Here is a 20,200-nt window from a genome sequence, read left to right as displayed (position 1 = left end):
GTAGTACTCGGAAAAATGTTCATCTTCAAGGTGAGAGTGAGGCTTCTGGTCAAGTGTGATCAAGGATGTGGCTGCCATCCTTTGCAAAAGATAACATTCTTAGAATGAAAAGAGTAAGTAGAACAATTACAGAATGGTAAAAAAAGAAAAGAAAAGAAAACAGTATCAAATGCTGGAGGATGTGGACAGAAGGGAGCCCTATACATTACTGGTGAGACTGCAAACTATTCCAGTCACTTTGGCAGTATGGAGGTTTTTTTTTCAAAAAAACCAAAATTAAATCTTCCATACGACCCAGCTCCACTGCTCCTACCGCACTCCAAATCAGCATATTGTAGAGACACTTCCACATCAATGTTTGCAGCAGCACGACTCACAATAGCTAAGTGATGGAACCCACCGAGGTACCCAACAACAGAGGCTACAGAGCATGGTATCTAAACAATGGAATGTTTGTCAGCCACAAGAAACAACTGATGCCACTTGCAGGAAAATGGGTACAATTGGAGATCATTATATTAAGCAAATTAAGCCAGCCTCAGACAAATATCACAAAGTCACGTCTGTATATAGGACTAGGAAGTAGAAATGAAACTATCTAGGGAACAACAAGACAACAGGAGATGCAGAGAGAGAGACCGGAACGAGGGGCTTGCTCAGTGTACAATATTCGTCCATGAAATTTTTTAAAAATAAAATAAAAAGTTTGAAAAGTAGATGTCAGAGGCAAGCTACCCACATGCCATAAATGAAAATAATAATTTAGTCTGCTGTACAGAAAACTGAACTATAAACCCCAAACAAAGCAAAACAGTGTCCCCAAATCTAAATATGATTGTTCAACCCAAAGAGGTGAAAAAAGTTTATACTAGAGAAGACCATTATACCTGGATATTTTGGAAACTGACCATCGAAGGGCAAAATGGAGAGGACACAGGGTGTTTCCTGACACTATGAATTCTTCAGTGAAATCTGTCACCCTTGCCTGCTTGGACATGAGTTGAATATACAAACTGAAGTCCAATAAATACTTGTAACTGGAGTGTGTGGGTTATAATTATGGCTACACTAAAATGCAATCAAAATTCCTAGCACTATAAACTCAATTACATAACTGAAAGGCAGTCAGAGGAAAGAGAAAAGCATAGCGCACACAGTAATTTCTTCAACTTTTATGAGGGAAAGTACATAAATTCACATAAAGTTCAAGAGTATTATTTCAAAAATAATATTTATTGCTATTATTATTCACTTAGAAAAGGGAAATGCCAGTGAGGTACAGTCCTTGTATTTCATATTGAGTCAAATGTGTCCACAAATTGAGGTAAGTTTTCACCATACGTCATTGTATCATAACCACAAGACTAACAAAACACTGCTGAGTGCATACGTTTGGGGAAATGAAACAGCTGGGGGATGAGAAAATGAATTATTAGTGCTTATTTTCTGCCTTTGAATTAAAACAAAACCAGCAAAACTCATTTTTCAGCCTTAAAAATGTATTACAAAGGGTGCACTTACCTACACACAGGCAATACATGCACACACATAAAATAAAAATAATAAAGTATTTTTAAAAAGTGAGATCCACACAAGGAATTTCAGATCTCCTTCTCTGTGTGTCATCTTAGGATGAGGGTAGTTTTAGAGCCAAATAGCTTTATAAGGTTTAAATTATTTTATCTTTTTTTCTTGTTCTTCTAGTCTTTCTGAGACAGGGTTTCCCTGTAGTCCCAGCTAGCCTGGAACTCGCTATGCAGACCAGGCTGGCCTTTGACTCACAGAAATCCGCCTGCCTCTGCCTCCCCAGTGCTGGGACTAAAGGTGTGTGCCACCACCCCTGGTCTTCCATTTTATTTATTGACAGACCTTCTCTCACTAAACTGGGCACTTGCTGTTTCAGCTAGAATGGCTGACTGGCAAAGTCTAGGGAGCCACCTGTCTCTGTCCCTTCCCCTTACATGGGGCTGGGGTTACAGACACATGTGTTTATATGGGCACTGAGAATCCAAATTCAGAACTACAATCTCTGTACCCACTGAGCCATCTTCCAACACTCCTGGTTTATCATTTTTAACCACTGAAATCTACCCGATGACTTTATATCCATACACAGGTGCCAAGGATCCGAGTGCAACCGACCATGACTAGTAATAATCAGATACATACAGATTAGAGATGCGTGTTCCAATATCTAAGTGTTATTAGCAAAAACGAGTCTTTCTGTAAGAAACAGTATATTTTAAAATGAAATGGAGATCTTTTTTAAAGGTTAAAAACTCAATTTTATGTCTTATAGGGTTTATACTGAGTTCAATATTGTATAACTATTAATTCAACTGTGAACCTAAAAATTTTATAGTCACTTTTTACAGAAATGGTTCTTTGCGTTGATAATAGTTTATTAAAATGTTAAAACTGTAAAAAAATTCTTCTTCTAAAAAAAAAAAAAAAGCTATTGACCCCACTCCTCTTTTTTATCATTATTGGTCATGTTACAGTGTCCTTTTTCAAGAGATAGTGAGTAACAAACTACAAAATCAGGTTGAAGTTTGGAAGCAGAGGTTCTGAGAGCTCATTGTGCAAAAAGAGTCAAACGCAGTATCAAGCCCCAAATGACGCCACTTTGAAAGGGGTGTTGCTATCAGTGTGATTTTCATACATCTCACTGGGGCATCACAAACAGATTGATTAAACGCTACCAAGTAAACTTTATATTAAATGACATGTTTTGTGATAGATTATGAAGAATTATAAGTACCAAAGCTGATTATAAATAATTCAGTTATTCAAAAGAATAACTGATGGTCTATCAGTACATCTGCTCTTCCAAATGAAAGATTATTTCTAAATGTTTATGTATGAGTGTTTTATCTGTACGTACATAAGTATGCTACATACATGCAATGCCAGTAGAAGCCAGAAAAAGGTGTCAGATCTTCCCTGTATTTTTATGTTATGTGTATGTGTGTATTGCCTGCATGTAGGTAAGTGCACCCGTGTCGTGCAATGCCCGCAGGACAGAAGAGGCTGTTGGATCCCCTGGGACTGGGGTTACAGACAGTTGTTAGCTGCCATGTGGGTTCCGGGATTCTAATCCGGCTCTTCTGCAAGAACAATCAGTGTTCTTAACCGCTGAGCCATCTCTCCGGCCCCAATTTTAAAGTATTTTATTAGCATTTTTTTCTTTAAGAAGTAGCATGACTATATTGAAAGACTTTGTACAAGTTGGAGAATTGGAAAGGCTATGAATGGCAAACTCAGTACAGGAAAGGTGGCAGGTTTCATACCATTGTTGAAGCTTGGTAGTTCAGTTTTGTCAGTAAGCAATATGCAAAAATTATGTTAGACATATATTTATACACATATTTATTATATATTTATACATATATTTCACATTTATACTTTAAGATATGATACGTATTTTTAGTTTGAGACTTGTAACAGTTTAGTCATTACAGTACTTTCCATCCAATTTTTTAAACTTCTCAGACTGTGATTTTTATCTCTAGAAGTTCAGTTAGGACACAGGTGAAGGCACGCCAGGGCTGCAGAAGAGCAATGGAAAAATAACGGGAAATCTCTTGGTGCCTGTTAATGGGAGAGGCCCAACATCAAGGCCTGCACACCCAGGACCACAAGTGGAGTGAGGACCGCTCCACAGGGGAGGCAGGAGGTCCAATCCAGAGATCAGTCCTCCCAAGATCAGAATCTGCAAATAACAGAGGCCTCCCCTGTCCTCAGAATAAGAGGCAAAACCTCTGCCATTTGAAACCTGAGACTTCAGGGGAGGGGGTGTGGGAAATGCAGCCACTCAGAGAAGACTGAAACTGCTGCCCAACATCAGGAAGTCGTCCATGCTCTGCTCATGGGAAGGAGAACCACTCCAGTTCCCAGGACAGGACCACAGCTCCAGGATCACAGGAGGAGACAATGCCCAGTAACAAGAGGGTACCAAAGCTCTGCTCATGGGGAGGGGAAAAGTGGGGGGCCACAGCTCTAGCTCACAAGAGGGGACCACAGCTCTTATTCCTAGGAGTAGACCACAGCTCTACTCACAAGAGGAGACCACAGCTCCAGAATCATAAGGATCTGGGACCATAGGTCCAGATCACAGGAGGGGGCCACAGCTCCAGATTCAACAGAAGGGACCACAACTCTAGTTCACAGAAGGGAACCTCAGCTCTGGGTTCACAGGAGGGGATCACAGCTCGAGCTCACACTAGGGAACCATACATAGTTCCAGGTTCACAGAAGAGGACCATGACTCCAGGTTCACAGGAGGGGTCTGTTATGCCCAGTGGACGGATCCCCAAGAATCACCACGGAGTCCAGAGAGCGTGCAAGAACAAAGAGTCTTTATTCGGGCTTAAGCTCGGGCTCCCAGAACAATTAACAAGGAAGAATTACGGCATTCGCCCACCAAGCTGAACGGAGAGCCCCAATTGCAGGGGGAGGAAGCTTTTTATAGGTTTCAGATAATGAGAGGAGGAGAATAATAGAGTCATATCTTGATTGGTCTAAGGAGCCCGCGCGTGCCAACACACTTTTGAATTGATTGGTTACAAAGGATGTAGTCCTGGAGGTTTCTCATTGGTGGGTGCTGCCCTCAGGGTTGTGGAATGTGCTGTTATCTGTAGGGCCAGGAGTCTCTGTTCCTACCTTATAAGGCTGCTATATGCCTGGACTTGCTTGATCTAAAACCTCCTTGGGTGGGGGTGGTAGGTGGAGATTGCAGCATGCCTGGGCATGGTCAGGCTTGCCTGAAACAGCTAGTCAGAATGGGGTCAATGCAGTTTGTCCTTTCAGCCAAGCAATGAAGCAGTTTACAGAAGCGAAAAAGAGCAGTTAGTCCTAAAGGGGGGGGGGTCTCGGGAGTCCAGGGCAGGGGGCCAAGGAGGAAGGTATCACAGGGACCACAGCTGCAGTTTGCACAGGGGAACCACAGGACCACCGATGGAGCGACAGCACCAGCTCACAGGAGGGGTCCACAGCTTCAGTCCTCTCTCTTAATTCTTTGAATTGTGTTATCAACTTAAAGACCAGAGGTTAAGGACAATAAAGGAACCAGCATGCAGAGCTATACCGTGGTAACTAGAGACCACTTTACATTTGAATGTGTTGGTTCCTTTCCTCCCTTTTGCATGTTTCCTTCAAGAAATCTTAGCTTTTAATATTGTGGACATTTCTTCCAAGTTTTAATCATTCATTCATACACCATAAGCCCAGAAAGAATTATTTGTTGCTTTTCAATTTTACCTTGTAAAGAATTCCAAGATTACAAAAAAATGCGATGAAGAAAAATTTCAAGACCACAATAGACACCAACTTGTAATGACATCATCAGAGATCAACTTACATGCAGGCTGTGTTGGAGAAAAAAATTGTGTTAAATTCATGCCCTAAAGTGAACATACTTTAATGACAATTCATATTATATATTTTCTACTTTTAAAAATATTTTATTATTTTTATTAATGTGTATGAGTGTATTGTCTATGTAAGTGCACCCATGTTATGCAATGCCCTCGAAGATCAGAAGATGGCATCAGATCTCCCTGGAACTGGAGTCATGGAGGATTGCTAGCGGCCACAGTGGGAATTGAACTCCGATCCTCTGCAAGCACTGAGCAGTGCTCTTAACTTCTGAGTCAACTCTCCAGCCCCCCACGTCATGACTCTTACAGTGTCTCCTACGTTGGGCATACTTTGCTAGACATCAGATTTTTAAAGCAAATAAGGGTAAATATATGCTGAAACAGATGTGCTTTTCCACATACAAATAATGATACTCATTTTTCTTTTTAGGGAGAAGGATCATGTCTTTTTTTGTTAAGTGCTTTTAATATTTTTCTTAACATTTTCTCCTCTGTGCAGTTTAACTTTCAACTGATGTTTTCTAAATTTAACTGGTTCACAATTATAAGGAATTTCCTACAAGGATCTGATTTGTAATTTCAGCATTCCGATAAAAGGCCCCTCACACAATATAACATTTCTGTTCCCGTATTGAATGCTCAACAGATGTTTCAGAAATTAGAAGGAAAAAAGAAAAGAAAAAACACTATCTTTCAGTTTTGTTCTTATTTCTTGTTTGTATTTATTTATTGGAACTCACTATGTAGACCAGGCCAGCTTCAAACTCACAGAGATCTGCCTGCCTCTGCCTCTAGAGTGGTGGGATTACAAGTGTGCACCACCACTCTGGGCACTACTATTGAGTTCTTTAGACTGGATGTCTGTAGCCCAAGCTGAGCTGGAACTTGCAGCAACCCCATGTTGGTCTCTCAGGGTGCTGAGGTTACAGGCGTATGCCACCATGCCCATCAATTTTCTTATTTTTGAATACTAAAAATAAGTATCATGCATTTGAAATACTTTTTAAGAGTCACTTTAGTCATTTTCCAAACCAGAAACTGAATATCTGAATTCATCTGTATTATATTTCAAACAGCTCACAAATAGTTACTTATTAGAAACTCAGAGGTCATATTATTTAACTGCCTTCTTAAATGTGATTCTTTTCTTGGCACACAATAGGCATTTCAAAGTGACAGAAACACGTCCTCTCAATATCTTCACACCCGTTTGCATTCTCTGCCTCAGCATGTTCTGTCCTCAAAGTTTCCAGGTAACTGAGACACACCCACCCTGATGCTGGGTCCCCCTGTGTGACTGCCTTTGAATGATGGAGGTCTTCTGTGGGAGGCCCTGGTTTTGACCCCCAGTACTATAAACATGAACCAAAAAGGAGAACGTAGGCGTGTGCTTCTTTTGCTCATAATTACCACACCACCAAAGAGCAGACAATATTTTATTTATTTTATCTTCCACAATATCTAATTGTGTGAATTCACATAGCTGTTATGACATGATCTGTTGAATTGAATTGGACAATTATGGAATAATTATTTTGTCAGTACTTGTAGTTCTATGTTAGAATTCTCCCGAATGCCCAATCAAATGCCTAAAATTGACACAGACCAGTTTATTTTCAGATTGTTTTTGAAAATGTAAACTACCTACTCAGTTTAGATAACTACAAACCTAGTTTCATTGGTCTAGCTTCCTTACCACAAGGTACAAAGAGTATGTGAGAGAGGCAAGCTGAAGATGAGAGATGCGAAGAATGAATGGTGATGAAAGACCACCAGAGACTCTAACAGCCCAAAGGAAACAGCAGCAGCGGCAGAGCCGGCAACAGGCCATCAGGAGAAGGAGACATCAAAACTCGGGCTTTGTCTCTGCAGACAAGACCCCCAGAAAGTGTCTTGAAAGCCTCTAAGCATCCTTGCCACTGAGTGCTTCAATTATCTACAAAACCAGGGAACAGATTCTGCATCCCCACTGACAGCAGTAATAAACTGAGGTGAGCATGTGGACGCCACATGGATGTCATACAACAGGATAAGTGTCATCTTCATGGTCATTGTGCCTCTAGATGAGAGAACACTGTTCTACGTGCAGCATGCATCAGAGGAGCTGTTGACAGGTGATGGCTGCTGGAGAAGAAGAGTCCCTCTCGTTTCAGGTTGTGACTGCTGATAGGTTGCATGCCCCCAAGTGAATGTGGAGTGGGGAACATTGGGAGGAGTTGGAAGGAAGGAGGTAGTGGTGGGTGGATGTGATTGATATATATTGTATAAGTATATGTAACTTTCAAAGAATACAAATATCATTTTAAAAAGTATTCTTATGGCATCTTACTAACCTAATTCTAGCACAACTTCTCCCCTTTCAGTAAAACCCACTATCTTTCCCGTGGCCATGCTTCAAACAGACACACTAAGAATACTCATGTCAGCCCATGAGTCAGAGACGTACACTAGCTAAAATTTAAAGGCCACTTTTAAGTAACTTGCAATTATTTTATTTAATTTTAAATTTTATTTTATATTTTGTATGAGCATTTTGCCGGCATGTATGTATGTGCACCCATGTCATGCAATGCCCCAGAAGGCCAGAAGAGGGTGTTGAGTCCCGTAGAACTGGAGTTAGTTCTCAGCCTCCATGTGGGTGCAGCCAGTGACGTTTCTCCAGCCCTCAGTTATCTTATTTCTTAGTACATGAACAATTTTTCTATTTAAGTTCTTTTGACAGTCTGAGAAAATAGAAGCCAATAAAATGGACATTTACTCAATGTATTCCCTTTGTTAATTCAGCAAACCACCAAAAGTCTTGGCGATAAAGCATTGTATCATGAAAAGATAATATAATTCATAATTTCTTCCCGGAACTCATAAAAGAAAAAGCAACTAGTGTGCCAGATACACTGGGCACAAGCGATCACTTACCACGTGTAATGTAATGGGAAAAACACTGGCCCTGAACCAACAGTGCTTGTGTCAGGCTTACCCCAACCATAGTGTGACCTTGAGCAAGTGACTGGACATGAACCTCCATCCTCTCCTTTATACAGTGGGAACAATGCTATCCACCTTACAAGACTGCTCTGAAGATCCAGTTAGGTAAGGGTACTAAGTAATAATGAACCCCGAGCTTCATCTGTATTTTTCTTCACATTTCCTTATTTTTTGCTTAGAGCACATCCTGCTTCAAAGGATCAAAGTGTGTGTTTCTTCTTTGAAGCTGAAGTCATTTGCTGAACTTCTGCCCCTCCCAGTCTGTAACATAAACCCATAATCTTGCCAAAATGCAGGCTTTTCTCACTGGTGGCCTTTCTTACCTATAAATATTCTCCAACGCCAGATCTCAGACTCTGGCACTGTCACAGGAAAAGTACCTTTTGCATGTTCATTGCGTCAGTATCCTTACCACCCCCTCCATATCACCTCAAATGGTGAGAGCTTACATAACAGCAGAGTGGTTGCATAGCAACCAAATTATCAAATGTCTTCATTCCACCTCTTCTCTTAAAGCTCTGAACAACTAGTAGAGTATTTTCAGCTCACAGTTTTAACCAGAAGGAAGGTGAAATTTCAGGTTGCTGATGCAGATATTTCTTTTATTTACCTCTATCTTTATATTCACCAGGCTTTTGTGAATAACAGAATGGTTCACAAATGAGGCAGCAATTAGCATCTAAACACACCATGTGCCCAGGGAAAGATGCTGCTGCCATCAGGCATCCAACGTTATCTAGGTTATCACGGACAAATAACGTCCCTTAGAACATAGGAAATCAGCAGCCACCTGCTCTTTCCTGGCCGGTGGAGTGAAAACTGGCATTACAGTCTACTGGCTCAGCTTAACTATGAATTACAGGTGAACCAGACACTCAGCCACACATTGAAGTGAAAACCCTCATCCACAGGACTCTGTCATCACAAAAGAAAGACAAAGGGGCTTCAGAAACCCTGTGATTCAAGACCCTCACTGCACAGGCCAGAACTTCAGGTCCAGTCAGGTAACGTCATTTGTTTGCTGAGATAGGATGGGGCGAGGGGGGAGCAGCTGCCTTCTCAGATGATGATTCCTCCAGGGGAATAGCACAGCATTCTGCTCCAAAACCACAGGGTGAGTGTGTGGGCATTGGTGTGCAATCTACCTTTCCAGTTGTAAGCTGTGAAGTTCACTATTAGGGACGTTGGCCTAGGTAGGGAAGTCCACTTCATTAGGGATGTTGGCTTCCCGATGCCTACAAAGCCATTTGAGGGGTATGTAATACAATCAACATAATATTTGTGAAATTTCATCTTGCACAAGTATGCATATTATCAATTATTATTTGATGATCTAGAAAGCCAAAATCTAAGTCCCAAGATAACAAATGTATCTTTGTCTTCAAAAAGAAAAGAGCATCTCACATTCACTGTAACTATAAAGTCAAATAAACTTTTGAAAGAGTAGCCTAAATTTTCAACAAGTTCAGCTCAGCAAGAACAGTATCCACAAATAATACAGAGTTTTTATTTCCCCCTAAAACTCTTATTTGAGTCTTTAAACCACATTCTACCTTTTCTACAAAAGTAACAGGGAATGAAATGATATAAAACAAAGGAAGAGGCCTGACTGAAGCCTCAAGTTAAGGGGACAAGTGAGCCTCAAAGAAAGGTCAATTTCCAGTCCTTGCTGTTTTTTCTCTTGGAACAACCAAGTGGATGTGACCATCAAGGGAGTTTATTTTGGTGAGCCTTGTAATTGCGGGCAGGTGTGAGGACAAAAACAGAAATGTAGCTGGGGCTGGGGGTTTACAAGTTCTTTTTAAATTCTCTCTCTCTGTCTCTGTCTCCCTCCCACCCTCCCTCCCTTCTCTTTGAGACAGTCTCCCTGTAGCCCCAGCTGGCCGTCCTTGATCTCAGAGATCCCTCTGCCTCAGCCTCCAGAATTCTACTTGGGAGGGGACTAGGAGGAATATTCATCCAATCCTCAAAACCAACAAACGAGAACATTCATCTTCAACTGTAACTTTTTTATTTCTCTGATATCGTTAACATCTTCTTAAATGAGCCCGAGTGTCAGTCGCCATGTACGTAAAAATAAACATTTCCAGCACTGACCGATTCGCGCTGTTATAGACACAGATCTGAGTCCCGAGGCACTCTTTGGAGTGTCCCAGGAACATTGGAGGTATCCTGGTTCTTGTGACCCACAACAAAGGGTTGGACCAGGGAAACATGCTTAGAAATAAAGACAGAGATAGTTTATTAAGAGAGGAAAACAGAATGGCCTAGTGAGGTTGGGAAAGCTCTGGACCAAGAGCCTCAAGGCACCTTAAAGACCCTACACGTGGCACCTGCCTGTCCACCAGCGTGCTCTAGTTACTGCATGAAGCCCAGGGGAAAGGGACTCCCGGTCTTTCTCTGCCCACTTCCTTCCTTCACATGTTAATCTTTAATGTTGTTTCTGTTTCCACTCTCCTGACAAAGCAACCAGAACTTGCAGATCTTTCACAGTCTTGGAGAAGTTTCTCTGACCCCGGCAGGACAATGGCCTTGGCCAGTTCAGAGCACATATCGCTACTCCAAGAATACTTTCATTTTTCTTGATGAACCCTGACGATGACTGTCAGTCTTTTTGTGTGTTTGGTTTGCTTTCAAACAAAGCATCATCATTGTAGAAGAAAATGACAGAAATGAAGACCAGAGAGAGGGCTGCGCAGACAGGAAGCTGGCAAGAACATTCCGGTGATGCTCACCTCGCTTTCTCGTGTGTGTGTGTGTGTGTGTGTGTGTGTGTGTGTGTGTGTGAGTGTGTGTGTGTGTGAGTGTGTGTGTGTGTGAGTGTGTGTGTGTGTGAGTGTGTGTGTGTGTGTGTGTGTGTGTGTGTGTGTGTGTGTGTTCTATGACTAAGACTTTAAATAAGTCTCGAAGCAAACCTAATCAGACCCTTCCACCATCCCTCCACTGAAACCTATCTTCATCCACTGACTACGGAATCAGGACGTATTTTATACTCGATTGCTCTGTAAAAACTGCTGCTATATTTAGCTGCAAGTGTGAGATGAGCAATCCTTATGTGAGAACTGAGGCCCAGGAGGACAAAATTCTGACTTTTTGTGATGAATTTGGCACAGAATGTGGTTGGTGGAATTTGCTGAGTCAGCTGGGAAGTTAGGGAATGTCCATAAATGACGGGAGGAGAAGGTCAACAAAGAGCAATTCAGACACAAAAGTGCCAGGAATAGGAGAATCATTTAACGTCTTTTTCTAAAATGTTGAGTATTTAGTAAGGTTAGAGAAGGATGGCTAAGAATCACCTGGAACAGCATTGGTGAACTTTGGAAATCTGTGCTAAGTGGAATAAGCCAATCTGCTTCTGTGAAGTGGGGAGAGTGCTCAGATTCACATATCCTAATCTAGAGCCAGAGCCCAGGGAAGAGGAGACAGAAGTTACTCTCATGAATGCAGAGCTCAGGGACAGAGCTCAGGGACAGAGCTCAGGGACAGCTCAGGGAAAAGGGCTGTTCAGAAACCACTGCTTTACTTAGAAATAATTTCAAAGGTAAACCTTTCTTTATGTTGTGTATTTTACCACAATGAAAATGTGGGAAAGGAAGGAACTGATTTTCTTGATACAAGTGACAGACTTTTGATGAAAAAAAAGAGAACAAATATAGAATTAACAAAGCTGTTTTTCCTTAAAATGTACAGAGAAGTTCAGTAACATGGCTCCCCGTTGTGTGCCTCTTTGAGGTGATGACGTGCCTGATGGGTAATCTCAGCTATCCTGCTAAAATCACAAGGTGCACATGGTCCCTGTGCTTGTAGTCCTTGAAGGCAAGGGCCTCAAACACTTGTCATTGTTTACTGATCAGTCCCCAAAAGAAGCACACAGATATTTTTAGAGAGACAGCTGGCTCTGAATGTAACTGACAAAATCAAAGACATCTGCTGGAAGCTTTCCAACATTGAAACCCAACTGCTCCATCCATTTTAACCCAGGAACCTGAAGCTTATGTTGGGTTTCTGGAAGAAGGGATCTCTGCAAGGAAAAATGTTATTTGAAGTATTTGGGAATGGAGGTGTTTGAAGACTGGTTTTCTTTCCTTCATCGCCTCCTTTTGTTCTGTTTCTCAGTGGGAATGGCACGTTTGGTACCTCCACTCAACTTTGCTACCAGCAAATACGAAATTGGAGAAGCTCCATCTGATTGCCACAAAGTGGTGTAGTATTCTTCCACAATACATATTCTTAACACATTTATTTCAAGTAGCTTTTAAAAAATTATCTTCATTCTGTGACTGCTGTGCCTACAGGTAAGTGCACCCATTTCATGCAATGCCTGAAGAGGCCAGGAGAGGGCATTGGAGCCCCTAGAGCTGGAATTATGGACAGTTGCTAGCTGTTATGTGGTTGCTGGGAACTAAATGCCATCTTCTGAAAGAGCAGCCAGTGCTCTTAACCACTGAGCCATCTCTTCAGCCACTCAAGAAGATTTTGATGGTTAATAATTATTCCTTTATTTTAACCTACAGAATTTTGTGGACCTCAGTGATTATGAAAGATGTGAGGTAAGTTTTTCAAGGTAATTGAAAGAATGATTTGGAAAGCAAGATTAAAATTCTGATGTGTTGATTATAGCCAAACTGCTATTCCAAAAAGACATGTTCTAAGTAGAAATAATTTTTAGTTGGGATTTTTTTTTAAGGTAACTATGATCTTGTGAGGAAAGATGGCATAGGATTTAATAAAAAATTCTGGTGCCAAATATAAAGATTAATTGCACTTGCTTTCACTTGACCTGGAAGGGTTACAGAGGTCCACAAGTCTCATTAAAAGGACCATTTAGTGAAAAGTTCAAATTAAATATCTTTGTATGGTTAGGACCTGACATTTGAACGTGGTGATTCTAAGTAGCTTAAGCCATTCTTAGCTGTCTGCTCTGAGATGTTTTAGAGACCATTAACTATCTGCATGCACACAATTGTAACACATCATTAACAGGATTTATCTTTTCCAGCTTTAATTATATGAGATTTCACAAACTTTTAATTTCATATTTTACAGAAAGTTTGTAAAGGAGAACAAAGGGTTTCCATGTAGAGTTCAACCAGTGTTCGCTAATATTAGTATCTCTGTTAAACTTGGAGAACTTACCGAACTAATGCTGACATGTTAGTAACCACAGTTCAAATACCTTTAGATTTCAGGAGTGTTTCCCCAACGCTTGTTTTCTATCCCAGACCCTCTCCCGGGGCACTGTGCTGACTTGTCTCCTTCGTGTTCTTTGTCTATGAGCTTCTCAGTCTCCCCTACTTCTTCTGACCTTGACAATTTTGAGGAATATGAATTTTGTAAGATGTTCAGAAACGTAGGATTGCCTAACGTCTTTCTCTGGGTTGGCCTGGAGTTATGGGAATATTAAAAAGATGAAAGGCTCTCTTCAACACACATGTCAGGGAGGAGTACGCAGTAACAACATAACTCGCCCCTGGTGATAGCAGTGGTGACCTTGGCCACTAGATCATGGCATTGCCTGCTGAATTGGCCAATGTGAAGTCAATTTGTTAATTTCTCCTTTTGTGATTCTTTTTAGAGAGCGCCAGTACATCTAGCCTACATTTGAAGTGACATGGGGTAGGAGAATTAAGCCCTACCTCCTGTGTTATCTGGAATTTCTGTATTGAAAATTTATCTTGGCAGGCATGGTAGCACACACTTGTAATCCCAGCACTTGAGAGACTGAGGCTGGAGGACCTCAAGTTTGAGGCCAGTCTTTGCTACACAGTAAGCTCCAGGCCAGCCTAGGCTACATGGCAAGTCCTTGAGAGAGAGAGAGAGGAGAGAGAGAGAGAGAGAGAGAGAGAGGAGGGATTGTCTCTTCTCTCATATAATTTATATCAGTACATATTTATATTACTTTAAGCTTTTTTTTATGCTTTGAAGAATTTTTTAAAATTTATTTATACACCCACTTCCCAGGTAGCACCCTCCCATAGCCTCCCTCCCCCACTAGAGCCCTTATACTCTGATATCCCTGCTACTGTCTGCTGTGTTGTCAGCACCCCCAGCCATTCCCCACTACTTGCCCTTCTGGTGAATCTAGTCGGCCTATCTAGAGGTCTTTGTTTTAGGAGGGTCAGCTGTTCCTCATGTAGCGGTGATCAGTTGTCAATATTCCTTTGGATAAGATTGGGGTCTGCTGTTCCATTTCCCAGTTCTATGCTGGGTTACTGTCTGGGAATTCCTTTGGCCACCGAGGCCAACAACTCAAAAGAAGGTATCTCCTGTCTGGCATTGTTGCTTGTTATATAGCCTTTAGCTATACATATTGACTCTTATGAAATTATATTGGCCCCTTTAATCTTTGGTTATACTTTCCTTTTGGGTGTTTAAGGCCATACAGTTGGTCCAGATAAACCAATTTTTTCACTCTTAAGGTCGTTTGAGAATCTGCTCCTCAGGGGTCACATGGGCTTGGGAGGAGCCCCTGGCTCCTTTCTTTTACCAGTTCCGTCTATGTGAAGATAAGTCAAAGGTCCTGCTTGACCTTAGCTGGCTTCGCTTGGAAGCATGGAAGACATGATTCCTCTGTGTTGACCCTCCTCTTTATAGACTGGACACTGATTCACCTCCATCTGGTGGGGTCTCCTCGGCCTCCTTGATCAAGAGGGCAGGTGACCCACCACCATTACAGGACATTTTGAGAGATGCTCATAGTCCCCTGGAACTAGTCGACCTAGGAGGGCAAGGAGCAAAAAGTGTCCTTTATGTCCCTCTGACCAAATTATTATAGACCTCAAAGTATGTCTGTTAAACACCCAAGAAGGTTAGTTCCACCAGTCTGGTATTTTTAATTACTGTGTGTCATGTAGATAAATCTTGGGCAAAGACCAGTTATTCTCAGATAATCCTTACCTAGACATATATTTCTTGATCTGCTATGTATGATTTGTCAGTAGGTTGTAGGAGTAAATATTACTTTAAACTTTTAATAATTTATATCCATATATAAACTATTTAATCAAATGTTACTTTATTTATCTCATTGCCCAAATTGCTTCTGCTTTGGTCCCTGGCTTTCTTCTGGATTTGTCTGTTCCTGTGATTTAAGGAGATGTTTGAGCATTTTATACTCTGTGGCACTACCAGGTGTGTCTGAGTTTAATGTAGCATTTACCCTGCTCCAACCCCCAAGTCAGTCATTACTGAAAGAAGCAGCTGTTTTGGTGATGAATGGTGTATAAACAAGACCTGTGCACTTAGTGTGTGGGCTGCTCTTGGGCTCTCTGAGAAGGCAGAGCAAACACACGGCTCTGCATTTATATCTCTATGAATAGAGAACGGATGGGTAGATAGATGAGTGGGCACATAACTGATAGACGGGAATTCATACTGACATCTCTCACATTAATCCAGTACCATAGAGCTTACTAGAATAATAAGGCTAAAATCTTCTTCAAGGATTTTTAAATCTTGACATTTACTTCTCCCTGTTAACTGACTCTTGGTGACATAATAATGATTTCCTGCTCAGCTGCTGTCCTGTACAATAATGTTGCAATATAATTATCTATTAGTTAAGAAAATGTTTCTCCACCTGAGTGCCACATACTACCATCAGGCTTACCTACCGTTGCTTCATCGCTTCTTTGTTCCCAAAATTTCAGTAGTTATATGCCATTTAATCCTCCTCCAGGGCTGGAGAGATGGCTCAGCGGTTAGGAACACTAACTCTTCTTGCAGAAGACACGGGTTCAAATCCCAGCACCCACATGGCAGCTAACAACTGTCTGTAACTCCAGTTCCAGGGGATCTGACAGCCTCTTCTGACCTTTATGAGCATTGCACGGCACGGGTGCTCTTACCTACACGCAGGCATAACACTCATACACATAAAATAAAAATAATTTTAAAAAAACCTTAAAATAAAATCCTCCTCCCCAGACCCTCTTTAAAACCAGAGTTGTCCCCAGATAATCTAGATTTATGAGCTACAAGAAGTAACTTCCTGGTGAAACTTTTGGAAAAGCTGTGTTTCTCCCAATAAAAAACATCTTTTTATTTTATTCTGCACTTTCTTTCCATAGGATGTGCACATGATGCCCAGCAGAGGAGATCCATGTTAAACAATCAAGACCATTAGCTGTACACACTAGGAGACAGGCAGAAGAGAAAGACGGGCGAGTCTCTTAGAAAATGTCTTGGCACTAGACCATTCACTCGAGACTTCTCTGTTGCTGTTTCTCTTGTTCCGAGGCAGGGTCCCCCTTGCCTCAGCCTCCCAAGTGTTGAGATTACAACTATGTGTGCACCATGGCTCCCTGACTTCTTGTTATCTGGGGAAAGTGACTTCACGTTTGGCTGAGCTACTGTTGTTTGTTGTGTGATGTTGAGCCGTCTTGACACAAGATATTTGGAAGAAGTCATGTTTTTTTTTTTCTTTCAAAACTTGTCTGTTACTGTATTACATGTCAGGAAATACCAACCGGCACTTATTCATTGTATCGTATTAAGGTGTTACAAAGCACAAAATATTTTCAAGGGTTGGTATAGAAAAGATACTTAATGGCATTCTTATACTATCAGATCTAAGCCAGCACATCTCAGGATTAGCTAAAAGCTCTATCTATACCCTACAAAGAAATAAGCTAGAAAATGGGGAAATTATGTACTGGCCCTATGGGGCATAAGTTCATATCCTAAGGAGATGATTTGCAGGATGTGATCCAATTCTTCCCAAAGATTCTGGCATGTCAAGATGGAGTGAGAAGTAGGGAGGGGAGTAGGGAAGTATTAAGATCCTAAAACAATATGCAGTCTGAAAGAAGTCATACTAAAACTATAATGACTTTTCATCAAGACATTTTTCCTTGAAAGTTAATAATAATAATGACAGCCAGGCTTGGTGGCACCCGCCTTTAATCCCAGGAGGCAAAGGCAGGTGGATCTCTGTGAGTTCAAGGCCAGCCTGGTCTACATAATGAGTTCCAGGCCAGATGGGGCTACAGGGAGACCCTGTCTCAAAAAGCCAAAATAATAATAATGATGATGATAGGCATGCTCTGTGTTCTACATAGGAAATACATAAGCATGTAGATTATTATATTAATTTGTCACAATAGAACTATGCAGTCGCTGATATTAGCCTCTGCATTGAAAAGATGAGGGAGATCCAAAAGGAACGCAAGGGCACAGCTTGTAAGTGTGTGTATTCAAATCAACATCACCTCACTGAACCAATCATTTACTAAATAAATTTAAAAGGAAGGTATGGAGCTCCTATTTTATCAGAAGACAATTTACAAAAAGACTTTCATGAATGTGTCATATTCTTAATGCAAAACAGGAAAAAAATGATTTCCTATCCACTGATAGGAGGAATCACATCGATAAATCACTTAGATTTTTTTTTAACAACTTAGACTGGCATTTGATTTGAATCTAGGACCTTAGGTTATTAATCGCTAGGAAATATTTTCCCAGTTGGAACATGAAATGTCACATATAATTCTTTCACGTAAATTATTTGCAGGTGGAATATGCTTGGGCTTCTCACACTGCTCATTACTGTTGCACTTGGGAATGCCAGATATATGTAATCTTACTTCTCATGTGAAAGTTATGAAAAAATTTCAGAAGGTTTTGCCATTTTTATCTGCATACTAAATGTATGTGACTTTATTGTTAACAATTGCTCAATAAACTGAAAATTGTAAAGTGCTATCAAAACAACGAGAAATAATAATAAATTTTCCAACACTTATAGTATAGTCCTTTTAGTGGACAAAATATCTTTTACAGTCTCCTCATTATGAAAGTCACAGTGCCTGTGGTAGATCATGGGATAACACGGACATGATCAGTAGAAGATTAACATGAACAGCCTGTGGAATGCTGAATACACCTGTGTACAGCACTGAATAAACTGCCTCACGAAGTAAAGCCCTGGTGTTGACACTCAGGGCAGCAAAACTTTGTACCTGGAAGTAACACTTACAGTTAGCCAATTCTGGGAAAATACATGGCTGCATAATCCTTACTGACTAAGGAAAATAAGTGAACTGTCTTTTTAAAATATTCATTTAATAGCCACATGATTAGAAGAAGCATTTCAATACAGTATTAACATTATAATGTTCAATAACAATTTCTAGAGCAAAGATGCATCTCTTTCAAAAGTGGCTGTAAATTTTTAGGTTCACAGTTGAATTAATACAGTTATACAATATTGAACTCAGTACAAATCCTATAAAACATAAAATTGAATGAGGTTTTAACCTTTAGAAAAGATCTCCAGGGCTGGAGAGATGGCTCAGCAGTTAAGACCACTAACTGCTCTTGCAGAGGCCCCGGGTTTGATTCCCAGCACCTACGTGGCAGCTACGAACAGTCCTTAACTCCCGTTCTTGGGGAATCTGAAGCCCTCTTCTGACCTCTGAGGCACTGCACGACATGGCTGCACTCACATACATGCAGGCAATACACTCATACACATAAAATTAAAAAAAATAAAATACTTTTAAAAATAAACAAAAAAGATCTCCATTTCATTTTAAAATAGACTGTTTCATACAGGAAAAACTCATTTTTAATGGTACTAATGCTTAGATGTTTGCACATGTGTCTCTAATCTCTATGTATCTGATTATTACTAATCACAGTTACTTTCTGAGATTCTTGGCACCTGAGCATGGATATAAAGTCACCAGGTAGAGTTCAAAGGTAATGTCTTTCACCTCTACTAATTAACATGAAACAACTTTTTATGCTTCTTCCACAAGTATAACTCATTCTTTTTATTTATTGATTTTTTGTGTGTATTTCATACAGAACACCCCAAACAATCTTATATACCCACATCCCAAATGGCACCCTCCCATAGGATCCCATCCCCCCTCCCACTGTAGCCCATATACTCTGTCATCCCTGTTACTGTCCACTGTGTTGTCAGCACCCCGGCATTCTCCAGTGCTTGTCCATCTGCTGAATCTAGTCAGCCTATCCAGAGATCCTTGTTTTAGGAAGATCAGCTGTTCCTCATCTAGCAGCAGTCAGTTGTCAATATTTCTTTAGATAAGATTGGGGTCTGCTGCTAATTTTCCCAGTTCTATGCTGGGTTACTGTCTGGGAATCTCTTGGGCCACCCTGGCCAACAACTCAAAGGAAGGTATCTCCTGCCTGGCATTGTTTCTTGTTATGTAGCCTTTAGCTATACACATGGACTCTTAAAGAATTATATTGGCCCCTTTAATCTTTGGTTTTACTTTCCTTTTGGGTGTTTAAGACCATAGAGTTGGCCCACATAAACCAACTTATTTTTATTCTTAAGGCCATTTGAGGATCTGTTTCTCAGGGGTCACATGGGCTGGGGAGGAGCCCCTGGCTCCTTTCTTTTACCAGTTCCATCTATGTGAAGATAAGTCAAAGGTCCTGCTCGACCTTGGCTGGCTTCACTTGGAAGCATGGAAGAAATGTTTGCTTTGTGTTGACCCTCCTCTTTGTAGACTGGACACTGGTTCAAGTCCATTTCATGGGGTCTCCATGCCCTCCTTGATCAAAGGACAGGTGACTTACCACAGTTACAGGACATTTTCCCCTGGAACTTAGTCAACCTAGGAGGGAAAATAGCAAAAACTGTCCTTTATGTCCCTCTGACCAAATTACTATAGGCCTCAAAGTATGGCTGGTAAACATCAAAGAAGGTTAGTTCCACCAGTCTGGTACTTTTATTACCATGTGCCATGTAGATAAAGCTTGGGCAAAGACCAAACATTCTCAGATAAACCTTGCCTAGATATATATTATATTCTTTTAGCTAGTTGTATGTAAAATTTGTCAGTAGGTTGTTCAGTTAC

Source organism: Nannospalax galili, unplaced genomic scaffold (genome assembly GCF_000622305.1).
Source record: "Nannospalax galili isolate Female #2095 unplaced genomic scaffold, S.galili_v1.0 scaffold454, whole genome shotgun sequence".
In the NCBI taxonomy this organism is placed as follows: Eukaryota; Metazoa; Chordata; class Mammalia; order Rodentia; family Spalacidae; genus Nannospalax; species Nannospalax galili.
Note: the sequence above shows the minus strand (reverse complement) of the source record.